General features: G+C 38.8%; 1 long non-coding RNA gene across 1 annotated transcript in view; it reads left to right on the top strand.

Annotated features, from left to right (window-relative positions):
* Window positions 1-738: 738 nt before the first annotated feature.
* Window positions 739-12,108, top strand: part of LOC140463008 (uncharacterized) — a 37,699-nt gene continuing 26,329 nt past the window's right edge. Inside the window, exon 1 of the long non-coding RNA XR_011954572.1 lies at window positions 739-786. This is a non-coding gene — a long non-coding RNA (uncharacterized lncRNA). The remainder of the gene's footprint in view (window positions 787-12,108) is intronic.

Raw genomic sequence — 12,108 nt, 5'->3', positions numbered from 1 at the left:
AGAAACCAAAACAAAATCTAATTAAGAGTTTTCTTAATATTTGAATACATTCCTACATATAACTGAATCTAAGCAGGAGAGATGCTAACAAGTTCAGCTGAATTTCTTTGAAATGTTAATAAATTGATGATCTTGTAAAAGGTATTTTTAGAAATTTCCTGCAGCTTGCCTGGGAGTTAGTAAGAGTGGCACTTGGTACATCTTCACCTGGTCCTAAAATTCTGAAAGTCCTTTATGACCACATATTCTCTCAAGTGAAAATAGCCTCAGGCCAAGATATGTCATAAGGCCTGTTTGTGACATGTTTTTAGTTTATTGCTTCCCCTATCCCCCACATCATATTGTGTATCTTTTACAAATACTTCCAATATTTTATTTTAAACTTTTGAAATCAAATAGAACACTAACCTTATTATTTAGATGAGCTAATGGAAGGTAATGACGCAGACCTGTACCCAAAGGATAAGTTTTTACGACAAGGTATTATACAGAAGTCATAAAGTACCGATTTAATGTTTTGCTGCAGTTAAATGTCTCTTTGAATAAGAGCTTAAAGTACGTATTTTGATTATAATCTGTTTGAGAGGTCTTACAACACGAAGTCTTATCCCTTAATTTGAAAGAATACTCTATTCATTAATAGTTAGCACAACTTTTCATAACATTTAACATTTTATTAATTTTCCAGCACTAACGAAATATGTTTATTTTATTTTCAACAGTGATCCTTGAGGTTAACATGCATTGCTCATGTGCTAAATAGTTTATAGATGTCTTCTGTATAAGGTAGGTTGTGTTTTATAATATGCCAAGCTAATACAAGGTTTTGCAAATTAAACTTCTTCATTAAGAATTGGTTTTGTTTATAACTTTCACTTCTTGGAAGAATTACTTTAGTTAACATTCGATTTGTAGTTTTTCAAGATCAGCTAACCTAGCAGAACATTTTAAAATTGGTTAATGGGGTTATTTATGAAAACTGACTTTGTGGTCCGAGTTATATTTTTCTCTCTATGGTGTTTAATATTGAACAATAAATGACCAAGAAATAACTTCTAGTTTCTGAAATATTCAGTGTAAGATTATGGCGTAGGGAAAGATCCGGACTATGTACGGGGATAAATCCGGACTGTTGTGGTGGGAGAGTAATTTTGATTAGGTTTTTATGTTTTCTCTGTCCATTTGTTGTGTATTTTAGTTAAAATTTAACTCCCACTATTTCACACTTGAGGTGGAAAAGAAAAAAATGAAATAAACAGCAAATTATTCCAATTATTTCAGTTGGAATGGTACTATTGCAGTTTACTTACATGCTTTTGCTGAAATTAAAGCATAATAACAAGCTTGGGTAAAGAAAGGCTATGACAAGGTCTTTTCCATGCGGTGGGGGAGTCAAAACCTAGAGGCCATGGGTTTAAGGTGACAGGGAAAAGATTTAAAAGGGACCTAAGGGACAAGAGGAGAGTGTTGCGTGTCTGGCTGTCAGGGGAAGTGGTGGAAGCTAGTATCATTACATTTAAAAGGCATCTGGATGTTTTATGAATAGGAAGGGTTTAGAGGGATATGAACCAAGTACTGGCAAATAAGACTAGATTTACCTGGGATAGCTGATCAGCATGGGCAAGTCGGACCGAAAGGTCTGTTTCCGTGCTGTATATCTCTATGACGCTATGACTCTATTTGTATGCCACAATACCTAGTATGTTCCACATGATGGAATCTAGCATAATGGAGCCATGATAAATTAGTCTGGATAAAATTATTTTGTTCTTACTTTTAATCAGTTTTTTTTTAAACAGATATGGCCAGTTCCATGTTGCATATTGTGCAAAGTGTCATTAATTTTCAAGATGAATCTTTTTTATCAACCAACTGTACATTCTCCTTATAGCTGTAGCGAAAATGAGCTTTAGCTGCTTTACTAAACATTAAATCTTGCATTGCTATTCTTGATTTGGCAAAATTAATATTAGTAGGCTGGTTTTAGATTATATTATGTGTTATTAATAATGCAGAATCAAACTATCAGCTTACAGCAGTATTACCTTCATCCAAGGTTGCATTTCTAAATAACAGTAATTCAGGTTCTATTTTGGAATTCTTTAACTATTTTAAAAGGTAGCCTGAACTCCTGAGGTGCTTGCATCATTTGACAGAGTTTAAATACCAGAATATTGTAAAATGAATAAATTACATTTACAATACATTCTGAACTCAAATCAAATCATGCAATTTTGTCACTGTGTCAATAAAAATGCATTTATAAATTTTCAAAATTAGGGGAGATTTAGATACAGTAGGTAGGGAGAAACAGTTCCCACTCAGGGCATAGATTTAAAGTAATTTGCAAAAGTAGTAAATGTGATGTGAGCAAAAAAAAGCTTTTTCACACAACAGCTTCAGATCTGAAACACACTGCTTGAAAGCATACTGGAATCAGGTTCAGTTGAGACATTCAGGATACTATCAGATAATTATTTGAAGAGAAACAAAGCAACGGTGTGGGGAACCGGCAGGAGAATGGCACTAAGTCCTGATACTCATTTGGAGATACTACACAGGCACAATAGGATATTTGGCATTCTTCTGTGTACCGATTTATGAAAAGGTTTACATTTCCTATGAATCTTACACCATTATGAGAATTTTTATTGGAGTCGGAACTTCACCACAATGATCAAATCTAAAAACAAAAACTAGAGCAAACAAGGAACTTACAAAATAAATAAAGTAAAAACAATGACTGCAGATGCTGGAAACCAGATTCTGGATTAGTGGTGCTGGAAGAGCACAGCAGTTCAGGCAGCATCCAAGGAGCTTCGAAATCGATGTTTCGGGCAAAAGCCCTTCATCACGAATAAAGGCAGTGAGCCTGAAGCGTGGAGAGATAAGCTAGAGGAGGGTGGGGGTGGGGAGAAAGTAGCGTAGAGTACAATGGGTGAGTCGGGGAGGGGATGAAGGTGATAGGTCAGGGAGGAGAGGGTGGAGTGGATAGGTGGAAAAGGAGATAGGCAGGAAGGACAAGTGCGGACAAGTCATGGGGACAGTGCTGAGCTGGAAGTTTAGAATTAGGGTGAGGTGGGGGAAGGGGAAATGAGGAAACTGTTGAAGTCCACATTGATGCCCTGGGGTTGAAGTGTTCCGAGGCGGAAGATGAGGCGTTCTTCCTCCAGGCGTCTGCTGGTGAGGGAGTGGCGGTGAAGGAGGCCCAGGACCTCCATGTCCTCGGCAGAGTGGGAGGGGGAGTTGAAATGTTGGGCCACGGGCCGGTGTGGTTGATTGGTGCGGGTGTCCTGGAGATGTTCCCTAAAGCGCTCTGCTAGGAGGCGCCCAGTCTCCCCAATGTAGAGGAGACCGCATCGGGAGCAACGGATACAATAAATGATATTAGTGGATGTGCAAGTAAAACTTTGATGGATTTGGATACAAAATAAATGCTATTTCAAAGGGCATCTTTGCAAAATGAAACCAGAAAAGGAAAGTATAAGCTGGATACCGTGTAATGAATGGCTATCTCCTGACTCTTCAAAAACTCTTCATCAGTAAATCAAGTCAATAGTGTAAAGGAAAAGACACTGTTTGTCTAGGTAATTACAGCAGCACCAACATTCAAAAGTTGTACACACAAAACAAGCAATTAACCAGCAAGAAGAATCAGTTTCACTGCAGTTGGGAAATGTAGGACCGTTAGGGAAAAGAAACACCTGTGAGAAAAAAGTAATTTGCATTTATAATTTCACAGTCCTTCATATATCGAAGTGTACAGTGACGAAAATACATAGTCACTGTTGTTCCTACCACAATGTTTAAATATGAATTATTCATCTTTGAACAATATTCAGTCTGATATCTGGAACTTTCAGGGACCAAAGTGGTTTGAGAAAGAGACCAAAACCATGAATTTAAAATTGCCATAATCATCACATGACCACACAGTTTGGACAAATTTCATGAATCCATTGTGGATTAAATGATGAAGTCTGAGCTGAAATTAACATGTTAATTGAAGGGAATGCAACTTGCCAACAATAACCCCTGTCCCCACTGCTCACCACCCCACTAACCACCGATTTATGAAAAGGCTTGCATTTCCTATGCCATTTACACCATTATGAGAATTTTTATTGGAGTCGGAACTTCACCACAATGATCAAATCTGAAAATAAAAACTAGAACAAACAAGGAATATACTAAATAAATGCTATTTCAAAGGGCATCTTTGCAAAATCAGACCAGAAAAGGAAAGTATAAGCTGGATACCGTGTAATGAATGGCTATCTCCTGACGCCTCACAAACTCTACATCAGTCAACATCAAGTCAATAGTATAAAGAAAAAGATACCATTCATCTAGATAATTACAGCTGCACCAACATTCAAAAGTTGAACTCTTCCTGGACAGGACAGTTGTTTGTTTGGTCATTCCTCCTCTGGTTTCAATATATATATCTCATCTGTCACCAGAGTACTGTGGCTGTAGTAGGTACAATACAAAAGAGATACTATAGCAACTCACCAAACCTATTTTGAAAACACCTTCATCCCCTGACAACTCTACTACCAAGGAGGCAAAAGTTGCAATGTTGTGAGGAGACCATCATTTCCAAATTCCCCTAAGCTAAAGTAGGAAAGATAAAAGGTATCTCTGGGAGAAACTCAGGGTGAGTCCTGTAGATTGAATAGCTCAGAAATATTTTGAAAAAATGAAAAAGGAGGATGGAACAAGTTGAAGTTCAAAGGAGAAGAAGACACTAACGGAGGCAGAGGAGAGATTAGTACTTGCGTTGTGTGGAATACCACCGTCACCGTGTCAGTTTATATATGAGGCTACAAGAGCTTTTGAATATGTGAAACCCATTTCATTGAAGGCTATGATAAGAGTTCTGAAGCAGCACAGAATCAACAGAGTGAGTATGATCTACAGGGAGCTCTTCACCCTTTGCCCTCACAGAAAAAAAATGCAGACAATTAAGAGTGAAAACTAAGAACAAAAATGTTGCATAAAAGCTTTTGGATCAGAAATATGCTGATATTTTCTTGGCCTAACTGAGCTCCATACACTAAGAACAAATAACTTGAATCAATTCTTAAACTGCAATGCTGTCCACAGAACTAATTGTGTTGAAAACTCTACTGTTTCACTCTACAATTCCAAAAAGCAATAAATACATGACCATGACATATAAAATCTTGGAAAGTAGTAAATTAAGATGTTTGTAATAAAATTTCCTAGAATTCTGCAATAATTATGAATTGCTAGTTGTGGTTTATTTGAAAACAAGAAGTAATTCTATTGATCTCAGGATGTTCATGGAGAAACTGAGTACTCGTGTTTTCTATCACTTGGCTAACTCTAATTTACTTTCAAAGAGATTCTAATGATTCAGCATCATAATATAAGTCAGAATAAACCAGTCTCCGCTTGGGAGGCATATTGGAATCCTCCTAAATGACCACTCAACTACTATATAGATTCAAAATGTCATAGTCTGTGGGCATGACAGAATAAAACAACAGTACTGTCTCTGCTTTCCATTTTTGACTTGGATGCTGGAAGAGTACTTAATCAGAACAAAAGGGCAATATTTTAATACAATGTACATGCACCATTTGACTGATATAAAAATTACATCATGATAATGGAATAAAACATGGAGCCTGTCTGTACTTCAAAGTACAATTTGTAGTGAGATCTTACTAAAGTTGGAGAGAGAAGTGAGGTTGTCCTCATTCTTGTGAACTACAATCTTTATTCAATACTTACTATTTATTTCAACTAAGCATATTACAATATGACATTCGAGTGTTCAGTGAGACTGTGTATCAGAGGCATCATTATACTAGTGTAACCAGTGAAGGACTGAGAAACATCAAAAGGGTCAACAGAAATCTCAAGATGGTTGTCAATGTCTGTGCTGGCTTCAAAGAGCATTGCTGAATTTATAACCTCCTCCATCATCAAATCATCAGCAGTGGTGGCCCCTACTTTGTGTGCCTGTTTCATTGCCAAAGATAAGGGAAGGTCTAACACAGCATCCTGCAGCTGGCCACCTTCACGTCCTGGACACTTCACAGAGCCTTTCCTGAAAAAGGAATGAAAGATCCAAAAAGTTCAGCTGTGGTCCTATCGATGAATGTTATCAAGAAAGTGTATTATCATACTGCTGCTAAAGAAAGAAGGTTAAACAAGCTTCTCCCTTCTTGAAATAATTTTGTTGATTAAAAATAAAATGTAGAATCTAGGTAAACTTATGTCAATTTGGAGAGCATACAGCAGTCTCTTAGCATCCATGAAATAACTCCTAGACCTCACGGTCAGATCTTATGATGTTTAGAAAAGTGAGACTTGAGCCATGGCACCATATCAGAAAGAATGGACACATCAACCTTGGTAATTATTCTAAAGGAGTCTTCTTGTAGTTAAGAAAATTACTTGAGTAACAGAAGTCATCTTGAGGATCTATGACTTTCTCCAGAAAAATACATTTGGTTTTCAATATCATATATTTCTTTACATATGGACAGGCTGTAAAGATTTATTTTTGTTCTTTTTTCTGATTGCCAGGACTGTTCTATTGCTTCCATAGACATTTCTGAAATAATCTCTTTTGTTACAGCCATGGCACAGTGGATTAATAACAGAGCTGTTAATGGGGCATCTCTTGCTACAACATGAACAGAAAACAATGACAATTGCTATACCATCTTCTCAGAGGCCTACCTGACTTGCCATTAATATTTGTGATTTTGGCAAAGATTTGTGGATCAAGTTGCAGGTTTGCTACTGAGCTGGTAGATTTGTTCTCAGACATTTCGTCACTATGCTAGGTAACATCATCAGTAAGCCTCTGATGAAGCACAAGTTTTATTCCACTTGCTATTATAGTTGGCCATCACTAGCATCCATACACACAGACCAAAAGGGACACAGGTTTGACTGGGACAATGCATCCATCCTGGGACAGGCTAAACAAAGACACGCATGGGAATTCCTTGAGGCCCTGGCATTCAAACTGGAACTCCATTAACAAATATATCAATTTGGACACCATTTACCAACCCCTCAGAAAAAGAACCGGAAGTGATAGCACCCACCACAACAGACCAAGACAGATAAATAGCAAGCAGGATAGAACACCAATGCTTCATCAGAGGCTCACTGATGATGTTACCTAGCATGGTGACAAAACATCTGAGAACAAATCTACCAGCTCAGTGAGCAAACTTACAACTAGCCATTAATATATTAGACAGACTCAGCAGTGAGCCCCAAGGAAAAACTTCTGTCTCCCCAGAGAAGGGATTTATAATTTTCAGCACAAAGTGTATGATTCAACTCAGCCTTGTCCAATGGTCCCCAGATTCCAGTCTTCAGTTAATTCAATTCACTCCACACGATATCAAGAAATGATTGGTGACACCAGATACTGCAAAGGCTTTGAGCTCTGACAACACTCTGGTAATAGTACTGAAGCCTTGTACTCCGGAACTTGCCAGTCCCCTAGCCAAGTTGTTTCAGGCAACACTGGTATCTGCCCACCAATAAGGAGAATTGCCCAGGTATGTCCTGCACAGAAAAAGCAGGACAATTCCAACCCAGCCAATTACCACCCCATCAGTCTAGTCTCGATCATCAGTAAAGTTTTGGAAGGTGTCATCAATAGTGCTATCAAGCAGCACCTATTCAGCAATAACTTGCTCACTGAAGCCCAATTTGGGTTCCACCAGGGCCACCCAAGCTCCTGACATCATTTATAGGCTTAGTTCAAACATGGACAAAAACCCTGAATTCTAGAGGTGAGGTGAGAGTGACATCAAGGCTGCATTCAGCTGAGCTGGCATCAAAGAGCCCTAACAAACCTGGATCAGTGGGTATCAGGAGGCAATCTCTCTGCTAGTTGGCATCATACCTGACACATAGGGAGATGGTTGTGGTTGCTGGAAGTCAGTCATCTCAGCTCCAAAACATCTCTGTATGACTTCCTCAGGGTAGTGTTGTGGGGCCAACAATATTCTGCTGCTTCATCAGTGACCTTCCCTCCATCATAAGGTCAGAGTGGGGATGTTTGCTGATGATTGTACAATGTTCAGCACCATTTGTGACTTCTCAGATACAAAACAGATCATGTTTGATTTTGAAAATGTTCATCATGCTAATGTAGATTATGTTAATCTACTAATCATGTGCAAATATGGAATAATAATAACTCAAACTTCTGAATTAATTTTCCAACTTTATCTGATTCAGTCAAAATTTATCAAAACATATAACACAGACTTAAACTTGGAGGAAGGATGTGAATGTATTGTAGCCGCATTTGTAGACAACACAAAAATACGTGGAAAGGCAGGTTGTGAGAGGGATACAAACAGGGTATGTAGAGCTATTGTTAGGTTAAGTAAATAGACAAAACTTGGCAAATAGAGTACAATATGGGAAAATGTGAAGATGTTCTTTTTGAAAGGGAGAACAAAATAATATAACATTCTCCAGCATTGGCCTCTCAGTGGAGATTCACTGGCCATTGATAATGCATGCTTAAGAGAAGAGGGAATCAATTGTTGAAGATGGATGAAAGCTTGTGATGGTTAAGAAGGAGTTAGCAAAAGATGTATTTAATGAGAGAGCAGTGCCACACAGCACAATGAAGAGCCAATGAGGTCTTCCCCTTCCCACTTCAACAGTTATGCTTTTCTCCAGTAAAGGAAGTGCCATGATCAGCTGATTATTACATTTCATTTTGTGAGGCTTTACCTCAGTCTCTTCAGGGATGTGAGTTTTCATCTGAAAACAACTGGACGACATTTTGTGAAAATTTTCCGAAGTTTCTCTACCTACTGAAGTTTCATGCCAAGAAGATTGGACAACATTTTAATCAGAATTTTATCAGCTTTCTCAAGAATATTATTAACCCTCTCCAATTGGGTTAGAAGATGAATCTCTTTCTGCTTCAGATATTCCTATCAATCCTCACGCCAGGAGTAAATTTTATGACAGGTGCTTAACAGGCCAATTTTGTTATTTTCAGAAGTTGATCCTATGGTATCTGACTCTTCAGATCTTAGACTTTAAGACCATAAGACATAGGAGTAGAAGTAGGGCCTTTCGACCACTGAGTCCACTCCGCCATTCAATCATGGCTGATGGGCAATTCAATGCCACTTACTCGCACTCTCCCCATAGCTCTTAATTCCTTGTGAGATCAAGAATTTATCAATCTCTGCCTTGAAGACATTTAACGTCCCAGCCTCCACTGCACTCTGTGACAATGAATTCCACAGGCTCATCACTCTCTGGCTGAAGAAATATCTCCTTATTTCCATTCTAAATTGACCCCCTCTAATATTAAGGCTGTGCCCACGGGCTCTAGTATCCCTGCCTGACGGAAACAAATTCCCAGCATTTACTCTCTCTAAGCCATGCATTATCTTGTAAGTTTCTATTAGATCTCCCCTCAACTTTCTAAACTCTAATGAATACAATCCCAGGATTCTCAGCTGTTCATCGAATGTTAGGCCGACCATTCCAGATATCATCTGTGTGAATCTCCACTGGACAAGCTCCAGTGCCAGTATCAGGAATCATCAGTTCATTCCTGATGAAGGGCTTTTGGCCAAAATGTCGATTTTCCTGCTCCTCAGATGCTGCCTGACCTGCTGTGCTTTTCCAGCACCACTCTAATCTAGACTCTGATTTCCAGCATCTGCAGTCCTCACTTTTGTCCAGTGCCAGTATGTCCTTCCTGAGGTCTGGAGCCCAGAATCGGACACAGTATTCTAAATGGGACCTAACTAGAGCTTTGTAAAGACTTGTAGCACATCGCTGCTTTTACATTCCAACCCTCCTGAGAGAATTTGTTTTCTTAACCACAGAATCAACCTGCAAGTCAACCTTTAGAGAATCCTGGACCAGCACTCCCAGATCCCTTTGTACTTTGACTTTATGAATTTTCTCACCATTTAGAAAATAGTCCATGTCTGTATCCTTTTTTCCAAAGTACAAGCCCTCGCATTTGCTCATCAGCCATTTCTTGGACTACTCTCCAAAACTGTCTAAATCATTCTGCAGCCTCCCTGCCTCATCAGAATTACCTGCCTGTCCGCCTAACTTCGTATCATCAGCAAACTTTGCCAGAATGCCTCCAGTCCCTTTATCCTGATCATTAATATATTAAGTGAACAGTTGCGCCCCACAACAGTGAACCCTACGGGACCCCACTTGTCACCAGCTGCCATTCCAAAAAGAACCTTTTATCCCAACTCTCTGCCTTCTGTCAGACAGTCAATCCTCAATCCACGCCAGTAGCTCACCACAAATACCGTGGGCCCTCACCTTACTCAGCAGCTTCCCATGAGGCACTTTATCAAAGGCCTTTTGGAAATCTAGGTAGATAACATGCACTGGGTTTCCCTGGTCTAACCTACTTGTTACCTCTTCAAAGAATTCTAACAGGTTTGTCAGGCATGACCTCCCCTTACTAAATCCATGCTGAATTGTTCTAATCCGGCCCTGCACTTCCAAGAATTTAGAAATTTCATCCTTAACAATGGATTCTAGAATTTTACCTACAACCTATAATCGGCCTATAATTTTCCATCTTTTGTCTTGATTCTTTCTTGAACAGTGGGGCTACAATGGCGATTTTCCAATCATCTGGGACTTTCCCTGCCTCCAGTGATTTTTGGAAGATTATAACCAATGCCTCCGCTATTTCTTTAGCCACCTCCCTCAGAACTATAGGATGTAGCCCATCCATGCCAGGAGATTTATCAATTTTTAGAACTTTTAGCTTTTCTAGCACTTTTCCTTGTAATGGCTACCATACTCAACTCTACCCCTTGACTCTCCTTAATTGTTGGGATATTACTCATGTCTTCCACTGTGAAGTGTGACACAAGTATTTATTAAGTTCTTCAGCTATTTCTTTATCTCCCATCAGGAGCCTTCCTGCATCAATTTGGAGCTTTGCCTCTTGCTTGTTTCTTATGTATTGAAAGAAACTTTTACTATCATTTCTAATATTACTGGCTAGCTTTCCTTCATATTTGATCCTCTCCTTCCTTATTTCTCTCTTTGTTATCCTCTGTTTGTTTTTGTAGTCTTCCCAATATTCTGATTTCCTCGTGCTCTTGGCCACCTTATAGACTCTCTCTTTTTCTGTGATACATTTCCTGACTTCCTTTGTCAGCCTTGGCTGTCTAATTTCCCCCCCACCCCCCCAACCACCCCCAGATAATCTTATTCTTTGGGATAAACATCTGTACTGTGTCCTCAATTACACCCAGAAACCCCTGCCATTGTTGCTGTACTGTCTTCCCCACTAGGTTCTGCTTTCAGTCGATTTTTGTCAGCTCCTCTCTCATGCCCCTGTAATTACCTTTATTTAACTGTAACTCCATTACACCTGATTTTGCCTTCTCTCTTTCAAACTGCAGACTGAACTCTACCATGTTATGATCGCTGCCTCCGAAGTGTTCCCTTACTTTAAGATCTTTTATTAAGTCATTACATAGCACTAAGTCCAGGATAGCCTGCTCCCTTGTTCCAAAAAGCCATCCTGATATTCAAAACATATTCAATCTTAATTTGAATACTTTTAATTAAAGGCTTCCGCTAATAATGTTAAAAAAAAGCTATGAAAAGAGAAAGCGATAGGGTTTGTTGATTATTTAGATGAGCCTTTGAAGTAAGCTGTGATATCACTATGACCTCTGTTGTCATGTGGTAGTGCACTTTGTACAGCTTGGAGCCTCCTGCTTCATAACTTTACCATTATGGACAGTGTAACACTAAATACTATATATAAATACAATGTCCGAAATATAAATATTTGTACTTATTATTGTGATCCTATACAGGGGTGCATTAATAATAATTTTAAAGATCCAACATGGGACATGTTTCCTTGTACTTAGGAACGATTACTTTATATTGTCCTGTATTGTGTTCGGACTTGGTTCCAAATAGACTTATGAATGGATTCAAGCACAGCAACTGTTCACAACCCAGGGCTGCCTGTATAGGTTAACAGTTAATAAAAAAATCCAGCCTGAGCTTGGATCAAATTTGAATAACTCAAATGAGAACATGATCAAAAAAGCTTTCACT

The sequence above is a fragment of the Chiloscyllium punctatum genome, chromosome 37 (assembly GCF_047496795.1).
Source record: "Chiloscyllium punctatum isolate Juve2018m chromosome 37, sChiPun1.3, whole genome shotgun sequence".
In the NCBI taxonomy this organism is placed as follows: domain Eukaryota; kingdom Metazoa; phylum Chordata; class Chondrichthyes; order Orectolobiformes; family Hemiscylliidae; genus Chiloscyllium; species Chiloscyllium punctatum.
The sequence above is the reverse complement of the archived record's forward strand: the minus strand, read 5'-3'. Positions and strand labels throughout refer to the sequence as shown.